Here is a 25218-nt window from a genome sequence, read left to right as displayed (position 1 = left end):
GCCTTTGTGCGAGATGTCAGTGCTGATACTCCTACCGTTGAGACAGTTCCAGTACTAAGGAACTCTCCAGATGTATTTGCAGTAGATCTTCCAGGCATTCTGCCTGACAGGGATATCGATTTTGGTATTGACTTATTACCGGGCACTCAGCCCATTTCTATTCTACCATATCATATGGCCTCAAGAGATCAATTGCAAGAGTTGCTTGATAAGGGACATTCGGCTTAGTGTATCTTCGTGGGGTGTTCCAGTCTTGTTTGTCAAGAATAAGGATAGTTCTATGCGTATGTGTATTGATTATCGTTAGTTGAACAAGGTTACAATGATGAATAGGTATCCATTGCAGTGTATTGATGGCCTATTTTGTCAGCTACAGGGTGACAAAGTGTTCTCCAAGATTGATTTGCGGTCAGGTTATCATCAGTTGAAGATTTGGGATCCAAATATTCTGAAGACTACCTTTAGGACTCAGAATGATCACTACGAGTTCCTTGTGATTTCATTTGGGCTGACCAATGCTCCACCATTTATGCGCCTGATGAATAGTGTTTTCCAGCCTTATCTTGATTCATTTGTCATTGTGTTTCTTGATGACATTTTGGTATACTGCCGTAGTCGAGAAGATCATGAGCAGCATTTGTGGATCGTGCTCCAGACCTTGCGAGAGAAGAAGTTATATGCAAAGTTCTCAAAGTGTGAATTCGGACTTGATTCGATGGTGTTTTTGTGTCATGTTGTGTCAAGTGAGGGGATCAAAGTAGACCCAAAGAAGATTGAGGCAGTGCAGAGTTGCCCAAGACTGTCTTATGCTACTTAGATCCAGAGTTTCCTTGGTTTGTCCCTGTATTATCGTTGTTTCGTAGAGGGTTTCTCATCTTTTGCCGCACCTATGACCAGACTGACCTAGAAGGGTGCTCCTTTCATATGGACCAAGCAGTGTTAGGTGAGCTTTCAAAAGCTCAAGACTGCTTTGACTACATCACCAATGCTGGTGTTGCCTACAGGCTCGGGGTCTTATACTGTGTATTGTGATACGTCACGTATTGGCCTCTGCACGGTGTTGATGCAAGATGGTAGGGTGATTGCCTATGCATCTCGACAGATAAAGACGCATGAGAAGAATTATCTAGTACACGATTTGGAGTTGGCAGCCATGGTCCATGCATTGAAGATATGGCGGCATTATTTGTGTGGTGTTCCTTGTGAGGTCTTTACCGACCACCGGAGTCTACAACATTTGCTCAAATAGAAGGATCTTAACTTGAAGCAGCGGAGGTGGTTAGAGTTACGTAAGGACTATGATATCACCATTCTATATCATCTCGAAAAGTCCAATGTGTTGGCCGATGCTTGAGTCGAAAGGTAGAGAGTTTGGTTAGTTTAGCATATCTACCATTAGCAGAGAGGCCACTAGCATTAAAGGTCCAGGCCTTAGCCAACTAGTTTGTTAGATTAGATGTCTCGTAGCCTATTTGAGTTCTTGCTTGAGTGGTTTCTCGATCTTCACTATATGGCTGTATTAGAGAGCTTCAGTATGACGACCCCTATCTGCTTCTCCTTAAGAACATGGTTCAGCACGGTGATGCTAAGGAGGTTACTATTGAGGATGACAGCGTGTTGCAGATATAGCGCCGGTTATGTGTGCCCAATGTGGATTTTTTTCATGAGTTGATTCTTCAGGAGGCCCATAGTTCGCAGTACTCTGTCCATCCGGGAATCACTAAGATCTATCAGGACTTGAGGCAGCACTATTGGTGGAGGAGAATGAAGAAGGACATAATGAAGTATGTATCTCGTTGCCTAATTTTTCAGCAGGTGAAGTATGAGCATCAACGACCGTGTGGTTTGCTTTAGCGGCTTGAGATTCCTGAGTGGAAAAGGGAGCATGTCACTATAGACTTTGTTGTGTGGCTCCCACGGACTCAGAGGAAGTCTGATGCAGTATGGATGATTGTGGATAGGTTGACCAAGTTAGCTCATTGTATTCCGGTAGTGACTACCTATTCTTTAGAGCAAGTGGTTTAGGTTTATATCTGTGAGATTGTTTGACTTCATGGCGTATCGGTACCTATCATCTTTGACAGGGGTATGCAGTTCACCTCGCATTTTTGAAAGGCTGTACAGCGTGAGCTAGGCACACGGGTGGAGTTGAGTACAACATTTCACCCTCGGACGGACGAACAGTCCGAGCGCACTATTCTAATATGGGAGGATATGCTTCGTACCTATGTTATAGATTTTGGGGGTGCTTGGGATCAGATCTTGCCACTTGTGGAGTTTGCCTACAATAACAACTACTACTCAAGCATGAAGATGGCTCCTTATGAAGCACTATATGGGAGACGGTGTCGTACTCCAGTTGGGGGTTTGAGCCAAGAGAGGCTAATTTATTATGCACGGATCTGGTTCGAGATGCTTTGGAGAAGGTCAAGATGATCCAAGATCAGCTTCGTACAGCCCAATCTAGACAGAAGAGCTATGTGGATCAGATAGTTTATGATATTTCATTCATGGATGGAGAGTGATTCTTGCTCCGGGTTTAACCCATGAAGGGTGTGATGAGGTTTGGGAAGAAGGGAAAGTTGAGCCCTTGGTATATCGGGCCTTTTGAGATCCTTGAGAGGGTTGGAGAGGTGGCCAACAAGCTTGCCTTGCCACCTAGTTTGTCTGTGTATCATCCGGTGTTCCATGTCCCTATGCTCTGGAAGTATTATGGTGGTTCGTCTCATGTTCTAAACTTCAGCACAGTCCAGTTGGATGAGGATTTGACTTACATTGAGGAGCCCGTGACTATCTTGGACCGGCATATCCGGAAGTTGAGATCAAAGAATATTTCTTCATTGAAAGTTCAATGGAGGGGTCATCTGGTCGAGGAGGCGACCTGGGTGACCAAGCACGACATGCAGAGTCGTTATCCTCATCTATTCACCACTTCAGGTACATCCTTATGCACGTTCGTGGACGAATGTTATTTTTAAGAGGGGGAGATTGTAACGACCCGATCGGTCATTTTGTGTAATTGTGCCTCGTTACCCCTTTTATTGCTTCACATATGTGAGTTTCTTCTTTTATGAATTGCGGGATTGATTAGTTTTGTTCCGGAAAACTTTCGGGTGATTTGGACCCTTGATTCTAGACTTAGAACTTAGAAGTTTAAATTTGCAAATGTTGACCAAAATTTGACTTTTGTGAAAACGACCTCCGATAGCTTTATATCGTTATTTCGGACGTGGGCGTATACCCAGAACTAATTTTTGAAGTCAGTAGGTTGATTTGCGTGGTTTTGCCAAAATTTGGCAATTTTAAATAGAAAAATTTGAGCGTAGTTTGACTTTTAGCTATCGAGCTCGAAATTTTATTTTGGGATACAGAATAGGTCTGTTACGGCATTTAGAACTTGTTTGCAAAACTTGGCGTCGTACAGAGTTGATTTGATAGGATTCGGATGCTTAGTTGAAATTTTAGAAGTTCTTGAAAATCTCTTTGAAAATAATGCATTTTCGGGTTCAATTCATAGTTTTAGATGTTGTTTTTAAGTTTTGATTGCGTGAACGAGTTTGTATGATATTTTTAGACTTGTGTGAATGTTTGGTTTAGAGCACTGAGGGCTCGGATGAGTTTCGGACATTTAGCAGAGTGTTGTTGAAAATCAAAGTTGTTGGTTTTTTGTAGGCCTCTGATCTCGCAATTGCGAGATTTTGGTTCGCATTTGCAAAATCAGTCCAAGTCAGCTTGGTTCGCATATGCGAACCCAGTGTTCCCATTTGCGAAGTCTTCTAGGATGGGCTAGGATCGCAATTGCGATGATTTTGTAGCAATTGCGAGGGCAACAGTGGCCGCAAAGGCGATCCAATCTTCACATTTGTGAAGGGATTCCTCAAGCTTCAATGCCGCAATTGCGAACCCATGTTGTAATTGTGACATCTGAAACTGATTAAATAGCTAGGAGATGGTATTTGTCAGTTCATTCTCTCATTTTTAAACCCTAGACTCGGTAGGAGACGATTTGGAGAGGGGATTTTTACCTAATAACCTTGGGGAAGTGATTCTAATCCATTTTCTAGTCATATTCCATCAACATATCTTAGATTTTAACATCAAAATCATGTGAAACAAAGTAGAAATTTATGAAACTTTGTCACGTTTTTTGAAAAATATGAAATTGAGTTTTGAAAGTCGATTTGGACTCGAATTTTAGAACTAATCACATGTATGAACTCGTTTTGAATATTATCTCTTTTACTGTGGAGTTGGTTTTATCCAATATTGTGGTTGTACATTATTTCTCTCATTGTCGAGTTATTTGGTGTTGAAGTTGTGGAAGTCATTAATACGTTAAGGCGATGTTGGCTATTGTTGAAACATCTATCTTATTGAGCATTTTTTATCTATTATTGTTGTTGATATTCTCGAATACCTTGTGTTGGAGCCTTGGGCTATTGTTGTGGAGACCTTGATATTGTTGTTGTTGGCAAGTTGTGATATACTGGCACTTGTGGTGCAAATTATTATTGTGATATGATGTTGACGCGCATGCGGCGGTATAAGGCTTGGGTTGATGTGCATGCGGCGATATAAGGTGGGACTTATGTGCGTATTTCTTGTAGGAAAACTACGTGAAGCCATGCTGCATCATAAGGTGGGCTAAAGCACGTGTAGCTATTTCGGGAAAACTATTTTTGTAACGACCCGATCAGTCATTTTGAGCTTTAGTGTTCCATTCTGTGGTTTGAGACTTTGAGTAGCTTTGTCTTATGTATTATAACTTGCGTGTATCGTAATTTTGGAACCGTAGAAACTGGAATCATCAAGTTTCGACAACGTATGAGGAATTTATGATCATTTTACTAAGAGTTGGATTGCCAGATTTTTCTGATTAATTACGAAATTGCCACTGAATTCGTATTTAAAAATCTGCACTATTTCAAAATTTTGAAACCAGCATATCTCCTTCATTATAAGGTCAAATGGAGTGATCAAAAGTCTAACTTGACTAAAATTTTATGAGGAATCCATTGGAGGTATAAAAAGCAAGTTTCGGGATCGTTTGGAACAAGAAACGAGGCAGAATAGCTGGGCATTTTGGCTATTAATGTTATTGGAGTTTTTCTCAACTTGAAAGTTTGGGATTCTGAGAATTAAAGGTTATTTTTCATGTTTCTTATATGGGGTAAGTTTTTTCTACTCGATTTTAATTATATTCCGTGATTCCATCTTCACTTTTAGCATTTGATTGATGATTTCAAAAGAGAAATTGAGGGTTTTTGTCAAAACTTTCCTAAAGTGAATTTTTGAGTTTTGAATGCCGAGTCGGATTTGAGTGAAATTAGTACGGTTGGACTCGTAATTGAATGGGTTGTCATATTTTGTGAGTTTTGTCAGGTTTCTAGGTGCGGGCTCCGGTTTGACTTTTTGGTTCACTTTGGTAAATGTGTAAAGATTCAACCTTTATCGGTTGGGTTTGCTTCCTATGGCATTATTTGATGATTTTTTGTTTCTTTTGACTAGTTTCGAGTCATTTGGAGGATGATTTGAGCGGGATGGCACTTCTAGTGTATCGATTGGGCTTGTTTAAGGTAAGTATCTTACCTAACTTTGTGTGGGGGAACTACCCCTTTGGATTTGGGTTGATTGTGCTATTTGTGTTATGTGAAGGCCGTGTATGCAAGGTGACGAGTGGGTACATGGGCTATATGTGGTATTTGACCGGTTTAGATTATATAGACCTTTCCATGCCTTTAATTGAATTATGATAACATGTTATATCTCTCATCGTTAATCGCTCGTACATGCTCTATTTAACGTTGTTACCACTTGCTCTACTTCTTACTTGTTATTTTTCTCTTATATGCTTTAGTTGAAATTATTGCCTTTGTTATTATATTGTTACCTCTTAATTATCGAATCACGTTTAACTGAAGTTGTTATTTCACGGAATATCATCTTGTTGAGTTATTGGTGTTGAAGTTGTAATAGCCGTTATCACAGTGAGGCGAAGTTGTTAATTGTTGAGATACTTTCATTATCGAGCATTGTCATTCATTTTTTTATTTTTGAAATTCTTGTACACATTGTGATTAAGACATGTACTAACTATCGTGAAGGCACCTAGTCTCTATGACTAGGTAAGCCTAGCAAATTGCGGAAAAAGAAACAATAGAATAAAACTAGCCAAAAGCTGCGGAATAACATAATAAAACATTTAAGATGCCGCTCGGCATATACAATACAAACTCTAAAACTGAAACTACATTTTTCCAAAATCCGGAATCTCATGAAATCACAAGCTGTGGAATAACTACAAAGTGTCCTAACTCCAGGGTGTCTAAACAAAAGAAGAAATATAAAAGGGCTATAACCAAAAGAGAGAGAGTAGATAGGGACTCCTCGGTCTGCGAACGCGGCATATATACCTCAAAGTCTCTAGAGATCGCCTCGCCTCGCCAACGATATGGCCGAGTCGATTACCTGGATCTGCACACGGAAAACATGTGCAGGAAAAGGGCATCAGTACACCACAGCGGTACCCAGTAAGTGCCAAGCCTAACCTTGGTCGGGTAGTGGCGAGGAAGGTCAGGGCCCTACTGGTTATCAATATATAAGACAAAGTAAGACAGTGTAAGGTGCAACAGTATAATCAATACAATATCAGTAAATGAGAAGAAATCATAGACAATACACACTTAGTACACAGAAATATCGACAGGGGATCTCCCGGGATCCCGTCCCGTAGTCCCAAACGTAAATACTCGGGGATCTCTCAATATCCTCAATATATGTGCTGGGGATCTCTCGGTATCCCGAGGATCTCTTAGTATCCTCAATATATGTGCTGGGGATCTCTCGGTATCCCGCACTACAGTCCAAATCAATATATGTGCAGGGGATCTCCCGGAACACTCTTCCGCAGTCCCAAAATAAAACACAAGAATCTCAAGGAAAGAATCCACAATTTTATTCAAGTCTGTACCAAGAAAACAGAGATTTCTATTCTAACATGCTGCATAGAATTCACGTAAACAGTTTAAGCAGATAGGACAGTTAATTCACTTAAGCATGCTTCCCTATACTACACAGTAGGCTTAATGAACAAGTAATGTTTAAGAAAAAAGAAACACAGCTAGTTTACTTAATGAAAAATGGGTTTCCAATAATTAGCACGTCTACGCACTCGTCACCTCACGTACACGGCATTCAAATAACAACAATACCAAATCCTAGGGGGAATGTCCCCCCACACAAGGTTAGACAAGCCACTTACCTCGAACCAGCTCAATCAAATCTATACCACGTTCTTGCCACGAGTATCCGACTCCAAATGGCCCAAATCTATTCAAAGTAATTGCATGATGTAAATAACACTTCAAGTAACTAATTTAACTAATTAATTGTAAGCTAATACGCGAAATTAAAAAATGACCAAAACGCACCCGACCCCACATCTCGGAATCGGGTAAAATTAACAAATTCAGAATCCTCATACTCTCACAAGTTCATTTATACCAAAATTATTCCAATCTGACATCAAAATCTAGATCAAAACCCCAAAATTAGGCCCAAGAACGTTTATCCACTTTTTCACAATTTTTCATCCCAAATCTGAAATTAAATGACAAAACTAAGATTAGATAATAGGAATACAACTAGAAAGAGATTATGAATCGTTACCCACTGATTTCCTCTTAAAAATCCTCCCAAAATCGAAATTCCTAAGTTCTACCCAAAATCACCCAATTTCCATGAAAACCTTTGATTTTGAGTTGGAATCATGTAAAAAGATGGATTTGATTGAAAGAAATGAGTTAGAAATGACTTACTAATGATTTGGAAGAGTGAGTGCCTTTGAAAAATCGCCCAAGAGAGTTTAGATTTTGAGAAAGTTGTAAAAGTGGTTGAAATCCCGTCTGAAATTCATTTAACAGGTCTCTGATGTCGCAATTGCGACCAGGGTTCGCAATTGCGAAACCCTTTGGAACCTGCTGTCTTCGCATTTGCGACTCTGGCCCCTTTCGCATTTGAGATAAAAAGGCAGCATTTGCAATCAAGGCCTGCCCAGGCCATCTTCGCAAATGCGATACTACTTCGCAAATGCGAGCTCGCATTTGCGAGCCAGGATTCGCAATTGCGAAGCCTGCAGACCTGCAACACACCAGCAATTTTCCTAAGTCCAATGTCACTCTATGGCCTATCCAAAACTAACCCGAGCTCTCGGGGCTCTAAACCAAACATGCACACTAACCTAAAAACATCATACGGACTTGCTCGCGCGATCATATCGCCAAAACAACACCTTGAGCTACGAATTTAGCATCAAAATCAAAGAAAAATCCCAAGAACTCTTAAGTTTCAAATTTCACAACCGAGGGTCCGATTCACGTCATATGAAGTCCGTTTCTTACCAAATTTTACAGGCACAACTTAAATACCATATAAGACCAGTACCGGGCTCCGGAACAAAAATACGGGCCCGATACCATCAAATTCAAACACATTTAAGTTTCCAAAAACTCTTAAAATTTCAGTTAATCAATTTTCTTCAAAAATTCATTCTCGGGCTTGGGACCCCGGAATCCAATTCCGGGCATACGCCCAAGTCCCATATTTTTCTACGGACCATCCGGGACCGTCAAATCACGGGTTCGGGTCCGTTTGCCCAAAATGTTGACCGAAGTCAACTTAAATTTAATTTTAAAGGCCAAATTAGCATTTTTACCAAATTTCCACATAAAAGCATTCCGGATACACGCCCGGACCATGCACGCAAATCAAGGTGAGATAAAAGGAGGATTTTAGGGCCTCAGACACAGAATTAACTTGTAAATCAAGTGATATCCTTTGGGGTCATCACACTTTTCTTCCTTAATGCAATCCCACGATGATACTCCCAACGGACATATATCACGGTCACGAACTATTTTTCCCAAGGGCCTCGAAAATAGATTGCTATTCTTTCCAACTATGCGATTATTATAGAATGTTACTTTTAGCTTCTCTCCAACTTCAAGTGATGCAACTTCTTTGCACTTGTTACTTCCTCGATCCTCTTTTACCTTTCCAGCGGTACCTGAACCTATATTTGCTTAATTTATAAATGTTAGAAAATATTGTAAAAATGATAAACTTGTGATCAAATAGATTTGAGAAACCATACTTGTTTCAACTGTTTGGGTGGACTGCATAACTTGATCAATAGAAGGAGAAAATGGAATACCAGTATGCATATTCTCCTTGTCATGAAACAAAAGCTTTTGATTCATTGTTCGTAATCCTTGAGTGGCATACATGGTAGAGTCTAATCTTGTACTCTTAGAAGGTCTTGACATATTTTGACTAGCATAATGAGAATTCGGATACAAGGATCGCTCTTCATTTTCAAACTCTTCAAATGAGCACATAGATATAACTCGCCCCGGTCCTTTCCCTAGAATACCTGGTGCAAGAAATCAAATTACTAAAAATTTGGCACTAAATTAAATTCAATTCTAAAACAAGAATAGATTTGAGAAAGCATACTTGCTTCAGCTTTTTGGGTGGACTGCATAACTTGATCAATAGAAGGAGAAATGGAATATCATGTTGCATATTCTCCTTGTCATGAACTAAAGTGTTTTTATTTATTGTTCGTAATCCTTGAACGGCAGATATGGTGGAGTCTAATATTCACTCTTAGAAGGTTTTGACATACTTTGACTAGCATAATGAGAATTCAGAAGGAAGGATCACTTTTTCATTTTCAAACTCTTCAAATGAGCACATAGATCTAAGCTCTCGCCCTCCTTTCCCTAGAGAACCTAGTGCAAGAAATCATAATACCTAAATATTTGGCATTAAATTAAAAACAGATTCCTGTTGTCATTTTATAAACTGAAGTAACAAGGGAGATCATCAATTAAATTAAATTAAATTCTAAAAAAAGAATAGATTTGATAAACCATACGTGTTTCAACTTTTTGGTTGGACTGCATAACTTGATCAACAGAAGGAGAAAATGAAATATCAGTTTGCATATTCTCCTTGTCATGAACCAAAGGGTTTTTATTCATTGTTCGCAATTCTTGAGCAGTAGACAAGGTACTCTTAGAAGGTCTTGACATGCTTTGACAATTATAATGAGCATTTTGATGGAATTCGCTCTTCATTTTCAGATTCTTCAAGGGAACACATAGATCTAAGCTCTTGCCCTCGTCCCTTTCCTAGAGCACCTGGTGCAGAAAATTATATTAGTATAGGAAATCAAGTCTAAATAATTACAAAATTGATTCTAAAAGAGAATAGATTTTAAAAAGCGTACTTGCTGAATTTGTTTGGATGTAGTGCATAACGTCATCAGTAGATGAAAAAGATGGAATATTAGTTTGCATATGCCCTTTCCAAAAAGTTATTTTCCGTTTATTTTGTATAGGATTTTTTAACTCGACAACATCACCATCCATTTGTTGCAAAATCTCATAGGAATCACGAGGTTGTGTCTTTCTTGCTACACACCAACCCTTGTTGAAATTATCATTAGCATAAAATAATTGAGATGCTTGGTCCACTAATACAAAAGGCTCATTTATTTTCAAAAATCGCCCCCAATTAACACTTACAATATCATGTTCATCTGTTTTAATTCGTTTCTTTTTATCATACGCATCAAATCAATTACATCGAAACAAAGTCACTCTTCTTCCGGTGAATTACAATTCAAGAACGTCGGTTAAAACTCCATAGTAATCAATATTCTCACTATGTTCATCAGTCTCACCGACAAAAACCACACCACAATTTTGAGTCCTTAAATGTTTATCATAATCTTCTACATGAAATCTATATCCATTAATAATGTAGCCATTATAATATAACACATATTGGGTCGGACCACGTGAAAGTGCAAGGAGATCTTCCATGATCTGACTATCGTCTTCTTTATACAATTGTGCAACCTATTAACAAGATAAAGTTGATTACTTTAGAATGGGTAATATAATATTGGATTTTTAAAATTAATATGTATATATTACTCACCCTATCTTTAAACCATTTGATAAATTGTCTGTTCCATTCTGTATCAGACAGGTGTTGAGTAGAATCTACATGAATTTGTGCAAACTCTCTACAAATTTTAGATGAACGACAAATGTCATACATAAAGGTTAACAATCCTAAAGGAAACAACGAAAATAAAATACGATATGAAGGACAAAATTTCATACTCTAGAAATGGTAGAACTTCATCACAATTCTTCAGTACGTATATATGTGCTTGCTCCAATTCATCCGCTTCAAGATCATGATGTTTTGGAGCTCCTAAAGGTTTCTCAGATTTAACAAATAGTGATAAACCTCCATCAGAATTTTTTAAACAACCATCGTAATTTCGTTCTGGTCGATTAAACTTTGTGTCGATTCTATGCAGATACCTAGAACATAAGGTCATACATTCATTTGCAAGGTAACCCTCTGCAATTGAACCTTCTGGACAAGCCCTATTACCAATGAGAAATTTCAAAAATATAACCATTGTTCTATAGGATACATCCACCGATACTGAAACGGTCTAGCAAGCTTAGCTTCATTAGCTAAGTGAGTAGGAAAGTGCACCATGACATCAAAAAATGAGGGAGGAAATACCTTTTCTAACTTACAAAGTGTTATAGGAATTTGAGCTTTGTTATAGGAATTTGAGCTACAATCTGATCCAAGTCACTAGTCCTTAATGCCTTTGCTCCAAGCACATTATAAAATAAAGACAACTCGATAAGGGGTTCACACACTGAGCATACCACGTAGAGCAAGAAGGAGTAAATATTGTATAAGAACATGGCAATCATGACTCTTTAATCCTGAATTCTTGTGCTCTTTCAAGTTAACATTTTGAGAAATATTAGATGAAAATCTATCTGGCACCTTTAAATTCTTTAAGAAAGGCATATGTTGTGCTTTTCTTGGGGAGATAATGTGTAACATGCAGTTGGAACTTTATATTTTTCTCCTTTTCTGATTGGGTGCAATTCCGGTCTAATGTTCATTTCTTGCAAATCGAGTCGAGTTTTAATGGTGTCCTTGGTCTTTCCTTTGGCATTCATGATCGTCCCAAAATATTATCACATATATTTTTCTTCAATATGCATAACACCCAAATTATATCGCAGCACGAGTGATTTCCAATATGGAAGTTCAAAAAAGATACTCCTCTTATTCCAGTTATCTTTTCGAACATCATGTGATATCTTGGTCCTTTTCTTTGGATCCTTTGTTAACTGTAACCCTTTAGGATATTGCACTTGATTAAGTATCTCAATACCAGAACGCATTTTTGGTGGGAGCCCTTTCTCTTTTGTGCCATCAAATGACTCCTTATCATACCTCCATTTGTGATTAAGAGGAAGGTAACACCGATGACCCATAAAACATTATTTCTTATTGTTCTTCAATCTGATTGAGGAAGTGTCTTTATTGCAACATGGGCATGTCAATTTACCTTTTGTACTCTATCAAGATAAATTTTCATATGCTGAAAAGTTATTGATGGTCCATAACAAAGAAGCATGTAACTTAAAATTCTGTCTGGTTGATGCATCAAAGGTCTCAACACCAATTTCCCATAACTCATTCAACTCCTCTATCAAGGGTTGAAGATATATGCCAATCGCATCTCCTACTATCTGGTCCATGAATAAGCATGCACTTAATAAAATTTTCCCGTTTCATACACAACCAAGGTGGTAAATTTTAAGGAATAAGTACCACATGCCAAATACTATATGAGGTTTTTGAATTCCGAAATGGCTGGAATCCATCACTAGCAAGTCCAAGTAGAATATTACGAGGCCCAACCGCAAATGAGGGATGAAGTTCATCAAATGATTTCCATGCCATTGAATCAGCTGGATGCCTCATTGTTCCTTCATCAACCCATTTATCATAATGCCATGTCATTAGAGAAGATGTCTTTGCAGACATATACAACCTTTGAAGCGTAGCTTCAATGGAAAATAACGTAAAATCTTTGATGCTATTTTTTTTACCATTCTTATTCTTTGCTTCCCCGCTATGTTTATCTGTTTTCCATCTGGATGCAGCACAGACTTTACAGGAATCAAGTAAGTTATCTTCCTTCCAATATAACATGCAATCATTTATACAAGCATCAATTTTTTGGTAGGAAAGCCCAAGGTACCGAATCACCTTCTTTGCCTCATAATATGAATTTGGCAAATTCGCTCCATCAGGCAACATCTCATCCTTCAATATTTTTAATAAGATTGTAAATGACTCGTTGCTCCAACGACCCGTACATTTTATGTGAAGCAGTTTAATCAAAGTGGAAAGCTTTGAAATTTTCAAACATTGGTATAGTGGCTTCTCGAAATCTTTGAATAGGCTATAAAACTTTTTGGCTTCAACATTTGGTTCTTCTTCAAATAAATCATTGTAACCTACATCAACAGTGCCTCCATCATGATTAGGATATAAATCCCTCAGCATTTCATGTATTTCATCCTCATCCTCATAATCATCTACTTCATTATAATCTTCAACTTCACATTTCGAATGTGGCTCACCCAGAACTTCTCCATGATGATACCAAAAAGTAAATTTTGAATTATTCCATATACTTTCAAATGTATCTCGACTTTCTCACGTGTTCTTAATGTTGTGTTACAACATTTGACACACGAACATCGTATTTCATACAATTCTCCTGTTTTTCTAATGGCATAATCCAAAAATTTTGCACCCCAATTAGGTAGAATTCGTCAAGTCGGTTATCAACAAGTTGCATCCATCGCTTACTTGGTGCCATAACCTTGGATAGTAAATAGAAATAATATTTAAAAAGTTAAGTTCACAAAAGCATTAAGATGCACATTACTTATAAAAGAAAGTATTGCGATGCACATTACTTGTTAATACACTTGCTAGACTCATCTTTATGACTAAACTTCCTACGATTTTACAAGAATGAAATAAATTACAAGTTGATATGTATAACATATAACTCACAATACAAAATGAGAAACTAAAACACATAAGACACTCTAAAATTAAATAACTGATTTTTTATCTTGTCTTCCTTAAATAAAAAAAAATGATACAATAACTATCATTCTACTATTAAAAAAATTGTAATGATTGTTATCTAATGAGACACTAGCTATATTTGTCATTTTTTTAAATCAAGAACTTGTTTTATATATATATATATATTTGAAGTATGAAGTTCAACCATACCCTAAGGATAGCTAAAAAAACCTATAGGTAAGCACAAGAATATGAAATGCTATTTTTCTTTAACATAATCAAAATCCAACACCGAGATTTGTTAATTTAGTGATGACTATATTTTCCGCTACATCAAATATACTCTTTTCCAATCAAAGTAAAACTTACATTATAACTAGAATCAAAATATAGCCTATATTATAATAGTTGATATAGTTGATCATTACTATGTTAGTGTCATCTAGGTTCACTTGTGGGTGGCAATATTAGGCAGAACTAGGAGAAGGATAGAAGGAAAAATTGTACTTGGATGTATTTCGGATTTTCTGTTGTTCAGGATAATGTGTTTGCTTTTTACTGCACAACATATGTTCTGGAAAGTGTAGGAAAACAGTTGACAACTGACAGTAGTGTCTTGTGAACATGGTTAATTTAATGCTCAAAACATTGACCTTATCAGAACGTTACGAGGCTCAGCCTATATTCTCTTGCAATCCTAATACGAGCAACCAATACCCATTGTTGGTGAGACTTCATTTCAGGGTTGCTTGACATTCTCCGATGTCCGATGATTTTACGAGCAACCAAACAGCCCCTCTTTTGTACAAATTTCTCCTCACACAGTAAAAATCACCCAATTTTAAACCCAATAATCTCACTTTTATCACTCACACAAGAAAGATCACTATTCAAAACAACCAATAAGCTGCAAAATGGTACTAAAAGATTTCTCCACAACAGTGTTAGGTTAGAGTTTTACTTAACACCCAAAGTACAAATTGTAATATTATCAAAAATCTCAACTTCAAGCTTTATAGAGTATCTTGCTGTTACAGGAACTATGTGACTTCGTAGACATGATTTCTTAATGAATATTATGCTTTTTGTGCTGTTAATATTTATTTTATAATCATTATAAAAGAAACTATATTTAACTTAGCTTCATTCTACATTTTCAATAGACAAAACTGTATAAACAGGAAAACCTAAAAGGTCAATTAGTAAGGGAGATTTCTACGTATGGAACAAAAAATAAAAGAGAAAGAAATTGAAGAACCCTTTTGCGATTTCTGATTCAAATTGAAGAAATTGAAGAACCTGGATTTTGACTCTCCATATATAGAGTTCTAAGTTGCAGAAAACAAATAAAGAAACAAAAAAATTGAAGAACCCTTTTGCGATTTTTGATTCAAAGGGAAAAAAAACACGAAGAAGAAAAAAAAACAGAACATATCAAAGAGAAAGAAATTGAACTTACTCTTGTTTAGCGGATAATCCAATAGTATAATTTGTGTAAATTACTTTGGAGGTTTAGCGGCCTCCAAAATTTAGCGGTCTCCAAAGAAGAAATTGTACAGAGTTTTGAATGCCGAAGTTTAGCGAAGGCCTAGCTCGCTCTTTGCAACCTTTCTTAGAGTTTTTGACCTTCTGAATTTTGAAGGAGTTTAGCAGCGTCTCTTAGGGATTCTGAATTTTGAAGGAGTTCGGCAGTCTTAGGGATTTTAGGCTGAAAGTATTCGAGAGATTTTAGGGTGAAAGACAATTTGGAGGGATACCGTGAAATTTTGGAGCTTAATTTCCTTTTCTTTCTTTTTTTTACTTTTAGTTTTCTTCAGTTCCCGCCCCTATCCCACTAAAATCCAATATTAGAAACCAGATATTAATTTTTGTGTAGACCAGAACAAATCTGGTCGTGTATTTAAGAGATAAAATTGCATATTAAAGACCAAAAAAATTTCTCATCCCTATAAGTACACTTTTAGGGACCATAATTAAAACTTGTCGCTAAATGCTGGTTCCTAATAAGGCTTTTTCTTGTAGTGTACCGTGGTTCTTCGCCTGCCACCGCGTTCTTGCCAAGTCACGCTAAGAACGCTCGATATAAGGGAAAGCAGAATCCATCTGTCTTATCCATCCCGATAGGTTCTGAATCGCGCCGGGATACCAAGTGGTGGCTGCATAAACAAAAGAAGATCATTTTTCAGAGGGAAAAGAAGGAGCAGTAAAACGTGCTCGAGGCAGGGACACTTATGTTCCATATTCCATTCCTCAGGGAATGGCATCCTGTTAGCCGGAATGATGTCCGAGGTCCTCACTCTGACAAACCGGCTCATCCACCCCCAGTCATTGTCCTCATTGATACTCAAAAAGAACGGCTTCGCGGATCGAGGATGCAGCTTGACCAAACCTCCAAAGAGACGGGGGCTATATAATCTGACCAAATGTTTAAGGGTAAAAGTCATACCCCCGACCCTGTTGGAAAAATATTGGAGCATGTAAACGATCCTCCAGAAAGAAGGATAGATTTGGCCGAGCGTCACCCGATACTCACGACAGAAGTCAAGAATCACCGGATCTATCGACGGGGAAGAAGGGTCCGAAGAATCTACGGGACCCACAGTAAAGGGGTATGTATATACGCTGAGGAAGCTAGCTTTATGGTCCACTATGCTTTCCTCAGGATTAGGGATCTCTACTAACACTGCCTCCCCCATCGGCAGTCTTCCTTCACTCTATGCGTATCGGTCACCACGCTGATATACCAAGACACATGCTCATATCGGGCCGGTGTAGAAGGGGTCTAAAATGGAAAAATCGAAGACTGTATCGAATTGGCTGGGAGTACATTGCTCGACAGTTGGGGGTACTTTTGGTTTACCCCTGGATGGGCGAAACAAAGAAGCAGTGCCCTCTTTCTGAGGTACCATTCTAGAGGTTCTAGCCATGACTATAAAAAAGGTTTCTGAGAAAGAAGGTAAAGAGGCAATCACAGAAGGGGAAGAATGTAGAAGATGATGAACATAGCTCCAAAAAATTGAAGATGTTGTAAAAGTGCAAACGACAAAACGGTTGAGGTATTAATAGAAGCCATATGGGCAGCGTTTGAGGAGTGGAAAGGTCGAAACAATAGCAGTTTGTGGGTTTTCTCGATAGTCGTGTTGACAGCAACCCCTGCGCAGTCTTTAAATGCTCTGACAGGCTGACGTCATGATGATAGTATCAGAGAGGTAAGAGTTCAAGACCGTTTCTTATCATTTACATTCTAAGAAACGCGGAGACTATCTGTATACGGTGAAAATCAGAGGGTCCGATTTTACGGTTATTATGACGCTTCATAAGCATGTATCCAGTAGTCTTGAGGCTCAGCTCGAGGTTCGACCGGCCTCGGCGCAGTCCAAATCGATGACCATTATGAACAAACGGGAAGTTCCCAAGGCACGTGGTTAAAGCTGACCAAGTCTATTAGGCTAGTGCAAGCCCGTATCGTGGCATTAAATTGTTGTACCAGCTTCATATCCTTGCAATAAATGCATATGTACTATATTGGGACTCACCCTCCCATATAAAGGGGATCCTTATCATTTTGTAAATGCAGGATACAACATTGAATACAAGAACAAGAACATTCTCTGCTCTCTAGCTTAAACATATTCTCCCTTGATTCTATTGCTTACATTTATTATATTACTTGCATTTATTGTGTTTTCATCGATTGTTCTTCATTTATCACTCATCATTGATCACAAAGAGCCTTCATCAGAGCTCTCAGAACCGTTAGTTCTTCATCGACTGTCCACAACATAACGTTTAGCTCGACCCCGAGGCCCCGTATAACCTGGCTCGAGGCCCCAATTCTCAGCCACTCGGTTTGCTTGACACACAGCCTTCGAGCTTTTCTCTTATTTTCTAGCTATACACTTAGCATCTACTGCCTAACAACTAGCATAAAAATAAATCATGTATTTTTAGAACCAAAAAATCAAATCTAATTGTAATTACCATTTTCAAGGTAAACAAGGGAGATTTGCGCAAATAGGATCATTTAAAGCCAATGTTTAAATGGATTCCCCGTTATTTAAGGAAGTTATGCAAAAATAACATGGTAGGTAATAACATTTATAAATACGTCATAACATTTCCACAAGTTGCACGAGCGGAAGAAAATAAATTTTGCATTCACAAGTTACGTCTGTATACGGTGGAAATCGGGGCTACCCGATTTCATTCTTCGATGGAAAAAGTGATACCATGTCGAGAGTCCAGGACGCCGAGCTTGGGGTCGAAGCTCCTTTCCAATATTGAGGTCGAGGTGGATATCATTTGCCAAGGTCGGAAAAAGGCCTAATTTGAGATAATACCGTTATTATTTAGTAAGAGAAGGAGAAAGATACCCGTAATGACCCGAAGATCACGGCATAAATTTCTAAACGGATTGGTCCTTGGTGGTTAGACAACTTTCCAATGTGATTTTCTACTGTAATTAGAAGTGTACCTTATTTAGGACTCCCTATTATATAAAGGGGAGCCCATTCATTGTGACGCACTTTTCATTGATAAGAAATATTATTTACCGTGAAAATGGTAATAATAATTAAATTTGTTGATGGGACTCTAAAAGTACGTGATCTACTTTTATGCTAGTTGTAGAGTAGTTGATGCTATGTATATGAAGTTTAAGGAAGAGATGCAAACTAAAACGGAGTCGTAATCGAACCGGAAGATAGCTATTCAGGGCCTCGAGCCTATCGATTTAGGGCCTCGAGGTCGATTCCCGAGCTCGGGCTCGAGCTATTAGGGGCAGTCGGGGAAGGGCTAACAGATGCGATAATATTAAAGGAGGCCCTTTATGGCCAATGATAAGCAATAAATGAAGAACAAGTATGAAGAAAATGAAATAAAGCAACAGCAATATCGAGAGAGTGTATTAGAGAGAAAAGAGAGAGAGAGTTATCATATATTTCATATAGAGTAGTTGGAGCAACATCCCCCCTTCAAAATAGTAAAGTTCCCCTTTATATAGAGAGGGGGAAACCTTATATGGAAAGACATACATTAGCTATAAAGGTATGGAGATGGGACGGCTAGATGTGACACCCCGATTAGGGTTCAGAGTAGCCCGGCTAGGCTTTGTCAGACTTAGCCGTGTATCTTGGGAACTCCCACTTTGACCCTAGCTTCGACCGATATTCTTTTCAAGCCGGGTATCGATGAGCTCCGAGTAAGGAGGCTCGAGCGCATATCTGCAGCCTCGAGACTTCAGGGTAGTCTTTTGAAACGGGAAATCCGACCCGTTGCTCGGGGCAACCCGATGACGGGGTAATCGGGTCCCTCCCGATTTTACCGTACACAGATAGTCTCCACGTTTCTTAGAATGAAGGTGATAAGAAACGATCTTGAGCTTCTTCCTCCTCAAGTGTTCTTATAATCAGCATCGATCGCAAGACGCCAAGGCGCGATACGCACATAGCCCCTGAAATTCTCTGTATTGATCATGGCAGTTGGTTGTCCCCATTTTATGTATTTTGCCTTTGCATTTGTATAGGTCTGGGGGAAGTCCCATTGGTGAAGGAAGCATTGCCCGGTGAAAGGAACGCCCTGGTGCCCGACAAGAGGAAGAGAACGCAGGGGGATCCATTGGGCGGGCTGTCGGAACTCAAGAAGGTCAAGGTGGAAATGTCTAGGGTCGACCCAGCAGCTCTGACTCCGGATAAGGCAGAAAACCCTCAAGCTGAAAGTGAGGGGGGGAGTAGCTTCCCGACGGCTCCCGATGAGCGTTTAAACTTGGCCGATCCCTAGGCCGTAGGGACGGAGGCTTCTGAACTAGAGCTTGATGCCGCTGTGGTTCAGCTTTGTGGCGGGGAGACCATGGATGGAATATCAAGTACTACCCCCAAGTTGGCTGGCGGCCAAGATTCTCCTCGAGTTGAGGTGCTCTTGATAGGCAGTTCGGAGGGACCTAGCTCCGGAGCCCTTGGCGGACAAGGGCAAGATCTTGCCAATGTCGCGGTCGTGATTGATTCTCCTTAGGGAATGGCCTTACCACCTCGGGGAGTGCAGGCTGGCCCGCATGAAGAGCCCCCCGATGTAGGGACACCAATCGAAAGCGGAGATGCGCCCGAGACACTGCCAATCGTTCTCGGGGGAATTCCTCTGGTCGATGCTTCACTTGTTTTTGGTGAAATGGGCAGTCTTTGTGAGAGGGTAATTTTTGCTAACTCTGTCCTCCGCTCTGGCTGCTTCCGATCATTGGTTTTTTCTAACTTATCTTTTTTGTTTTCGTGGCCCCAGGCCAAGGCGCTTTATAGCCAGGTTTTGACCCGATACCAGGATGAGGTGACCCGTCGTGAGCGTGAGAAGCCTATCTTAGCGAGCAGGTTTATCCATCCTCTATTTACTATTTTCTATTTTTTGTTTGTTTTCAGTGCTTTAGCATCTTGTACCTGCTTCGTGCAATTTGAGAAGGAAATTGCCTTGCTGAAGGAGGAGCTCCGGGCCAGAGATGCCGAGATTTCCGAGCTTAGACGGTACGTAGGGGAGATAACTTCCGAGAGGGACACCCTCCAGCGGAAGGTGACCTCAATTGGGCATCAGCTCCAGGATGCAAAGGAGGACAGCGATAAGTACAGAGGTCTCCACTCCGAGCTAGTAGCTGCACTTTCTAGGATCAAAGCTAAAGCCGAGGTGCTTGTATCTTTGCATGAGAGGAAGCTATTGCCGCAAGCGCTCGCGCTGAGAGGGCATCTGGGGAGGATAGTCCAAGATTAACTCGAGCAGTGGCTCGTGCTTGGTTGGAACCTTGAAAGCAGACCTCTGGAGGTGTGCCGGGCGGCAGCTCAGGTGGTGGTGAGGGTGAATCCTCAGAAAGGGAAGATGCCGTTGAGAAAGGGTCGCTAGAGGACTCGTAGTTATCCGGGTGCAACCCTTGGTGGAGCCATTGAGGATGTAGGCCTGATGATGGATTAGGATTCTGTTCATTTCCCTCTTCGTATATAGATTTTCATATTTACATATGTATGAAAGGAAACTTTGTGGCTTTGCTTCCTCCGTTCCCTTTTCTGTCTTAAATTCGGCCGAGTGATCCGGTTTCAAAGTTGGCAAGAATCCTTAGATTCGTGATACGGCCCTAGGGCTCAGTAGGCGAGCCCGAGGGCTTTTACGCGCTCGATTGATGTGACCTTTAGTGCAATCTGGCGCTAGAGCTCTTATGCTTATGCTCAACTGTTTTGGGTTTGGTCTCTGAGTCGGGTTTCGACTCGAGCTTATATGACACTCAAGCTTTTTGTGTTTGCATGGGCTGGCGACAATGGCTCTTACGCCTTAACTCTTTTGGGTTCAATCTCGAAGTCGGGTTACGACTCGAGCTCATTTGACCATCAAGTTCTTCATTTATATGGGCAGGCGACAACCACTTTACGCCTTGGGTCGAAGCGATCTAAGCCTTTTGGGTCGGAAGAGCAAGCTTCTTCTTTTCGATCTGGTAGGAGGGGAAGGAGGACAGAGCTTTCGATTAAGCATTTGTGTGGGTCTAGCTCTTAGGAAAGCTGGGGCCAATGGCTCATACGCTTTGCCCTTAGGCATGTGTGTGGCCCTGAGGCTCGTTAGGCTGGAGACAATGGCTCTTACGCTTTGCCCTTAGGCATGTAGGCTTTATTTTCCTCTCGTTAAGGACTTTTGCAATGATTTTGCCTGACCTGTTGTCGGTTTGGAGGAACCTCGATATCCAGTCATTTGCGGCGATGTTCGAGCACCTCGTAAGGTTTGACTCGTAAGCTGAGTAGCTCGAAGCCTTATGATTTAGAGCTGACATGGTCGAAGCTCTTTTGCCTGTCGAGGGTAGCCTGTTTACCGGTTCTTTTCGAAGTAGATTCGAAGTAATGGCCTATGATTTTGTAGCGATTGTCGGGCGTCCCTGAGTCGCGCTAGTTTGGCTGGTACAGCTGTATGACCGTAGTCATTTATGTTTGGCCGAAGCCATTTTTTGGTCTCGAGTATAGCAGTTTAGGCATGTTTATCGAGGGTATGCATTTTTAGGGTCTTACAAATTGGATATATAGCCAGAACTTCGAGATCGATTTTATTCTTGTAGTAAGGTCTTACAAAACTTTCATGTGTTTTGAGGTCTTACAGTTTTTGTTGATACTTGGTACAAGTATGATTCATGCCTTGCTTGAGGTCTTACAGTTTATGTTGTTGCTTTTTGTATGCTTTACAAGACCGAGTCTTCCTGCTGGGGGTCTTATGGCCTCGGATTTTTTGCTAAATGGCGATTGGCGACAGTCTCCAAGTCATCGAGTTTGTTTTTGCTTGAGAGCCGTTACTCGTGAGCTCGGGATTACGACTTTGGAGATTCCGACCTTGAGGTCGTGCGTATTCTGAGTTCTTTGGCGCCAGTCTCCGAGTATTTGGGACGCTTTCTTTTTGGAGATATTTCATGATTTCCGTGCTGCCTCGTTGAGGGCTTACTAGTTTGGAGTTTCGACCCTGAGGTCATGGGTGTACCGAATTATCGACGCCAGTCTCTGAGTATTTGGGGCATTTTTTTATGGAGGAATCGTTCTGGCGAAAACGCTGGGTTTTGTTTGGAGCATGATTCATGTTGGCAAAAAGCATTCTTTGATTATTTGGCACTAGTACATATGCTTCCGCCATCGGGGGCTCGGCTATGCGGACACGGTTCATTTGACCGTTTGGTCCGCTACATCATTTCCTATTGGGACCCTATTTGGAATTTCTTGGCTCTTCCGAGTGGATGATCTTCCAAAAGGATGTCCTTCGACGCTCGTGATCGATAGCAAAAGAAGCTTTGAAGACTTGTTGGATTCCCTTAGGTAGCATATAGGTGTTGCATCGTTAAAAACCTTGCCATTAAAACCCTTCCGGGGACAAAATCTGGTCGAAGGATAAGAGTGCAACACTTACCCGGGGGCACTAGCGGAGTTTTCAATCGGATGTCCTAGCAATAATATCGCTTTTGCATCGATATGTTCTTGTTGCTCGAAAGCTGTTCACCCTCCATGGTGCCGAGCTTATAAGATCCTTTGCCGACTATTCCGAGGACGCGATATGGTGCTTCCCAGTTCTGTCCTAGCTTTCCTTCATTAGGAGTTCGTGTGTTGAGAGTGACTCTCCTTAGGACCAAGTTTCCGACCCCGAAATACCGGAGGTTCGTTCGTCCGATATAATACCTTTTTATTCTCTTTTTCTGGGCGGCCATTCGGGTCAGCGAAGCTTCTCGTTTTTCATCCAGTAGTTCAAGGGCCGTTGTCATGGCTTCGTTGTTCGAGCTCTCGGTAGCGTGTTGGAATCTGGCGCTCAGCTCCCCGACCTCCACTGGTATCAAAGCTTCGACGCCGTACACTAATGAGAAAGGTGTTTCCCCCGTGCTTGATTTTGAAGTTGTTCGGTATGCCCACAGTACTTCGGGCAACGTTTCTCTCCACTTTCCCTTGGCATTCTCCAGCTTCTTTCTTAAGTTTAGAATGATGGTTTTATTCGTGGATTCGGCCTGGCCGTTTGCACATGGGTGGTAAGGCATTGACAGGATTCTCTTGATTTTGTGGTCTTCAAGAAACTGTCACCTTGCTCCCAATGAACTGCCTCCCATTATCGCATGTTATCTCGAGGGGATTCCGAATCGGCACATAATGTGATCCCATATGAAGTTGATGACTTCCTTCTCTCTTATTTTTCGAAGGCCTGCGCTTCCACCCATTTTGAGAAAAAGTCAGTCATAAATAAGATGAATTTAGCTTTACCCGGTGCCGTTGGCAGGGGGCAGACGATGTCCATCCCCCTTTCATGAATGGCCACGGTGATAAGACCGACTGTAGTTGCCCGCCGGGCTGGTGGATCATAGGAGCGAATCTCTTGCATTTGTCGCATTTTCGGACGAATTCTTTGGTGTCTTTTTCCAAGTTATCCCAATAGTAGCCTGCTCTGATCACCTTTCAACCTAAGGAGTCGGCGCCGAAATGGTTTCCGCAAGTGCCCTCGTGAATTTCCCGGAGCACATAATCTGTGTCACCCGGCCTTAGACATACTGCTAGGGGCTGTCGAAAGTTCTCCTATAGAGAGTCTTGTTTTCATCGAGCAAGAAACGGGCTGCTTTGGTTCACAGGGCCCTTGATTCTTTTGGGTCTATGGGCAGCTTCCCGTCCTTTAAATAATCAATATATTTATTCCTCTAATCCCATGTTAGGCTGGTGGAATTAATCTCAGCGTGACCCTATACCACCGATTTAGATAACTGAACAACAGCCCTGGGGAGTAGGTCCTCTTCTTCAACGCAAGATCCCAGATTTGCAAGGGCGTCGGTCTCGCTGTTCTACTCTCAGGGTACATGGACTAAGGTCCATTCTTTGAAACGACGTAGTCCAACTTTGATTTTGTCTAGATATCTTTGCATTCTGTCTTCTCGAGCTTCGTAGCTCCCGTTCACCTGGCTTACTACCATGAGTGAATCGCATCTTGCCTCGACGGTCTCGGCTCCCAAGCTTTTAGCCAGTTCTAAACCTGCAATATTAGCCTGGTAGTCGACTTCATTGTTAGTCAATTTTACGGTTTTTATAGATTGACTGATCACGCCGCCAACGGGTGGCCTCAAGACTATATCGAGCCCAGATCCTTTTATGTTTGTGGCGTCGTCTGTGAAAAGGGTCCATACCCCGGAAGATGTGCTTGATTTTAATAAAAGTTCCTTCTCCACCTCGGGTACGAGGGAGGGCGAGAAATCGGCCACGAAGTTCGCCGGAATTTGGGACTTGATGGCCGTTCGAGGATGATACTCGATATCATACCCTCTGAGTTCGATGGCCCATTTGGCCAATCGGCCCAATAACTCGGGTTTATGCGGTATGCTCCGGAGGGGGTACGTCGACAAAACGCAAATACGATGGCATTAAAAATAGGGCTTCAGCTTTCGCGAAGCGCTTATTAGCGCGAGAGCCAATTTTTCTAAATGGGGATACCTGGCTTCGGCGTCCTCTACGGTCCGGCTTACATAATAAATAGGGAATTGCGTACCTTGCTCCTCTCAAACCAGTACGCCGCTTACCGCTATTTTAGAAACGGTCAGGTAGAGATAGAGTGTTTTATCCTCCTTTGCCGTATGCAACAAAGGTGGACTAGTCAGATATCGTTTTAGCTCCTCTATGGCGTGTTGGCATTCTGGAGTCCATTCGAAGTTGTTCTTTCTTTTAAGCAAAGAGAAGAAATGATGGCTTTTGTCTG

The sequence above is a fragment of the Nicotiana attenuata genome, chromosome 6, assembly GCF_001879085.1.
Source record: "Nicotiana attenuata strain UT chromosome 6, NIATTr2, whole genome shotgun sequence".
Lineage (NCBI taxonomy): Eukaryota > Viridiplantae > Streptophyta > Magnoliopsida > Solanales > Solanaceae > Nicotiana > Nicotiana attenuata.
The sequence above is the reverse complement of the archived record's forward strand: the minus strand, read 5'-3'. Positions refer to the sequence as shown.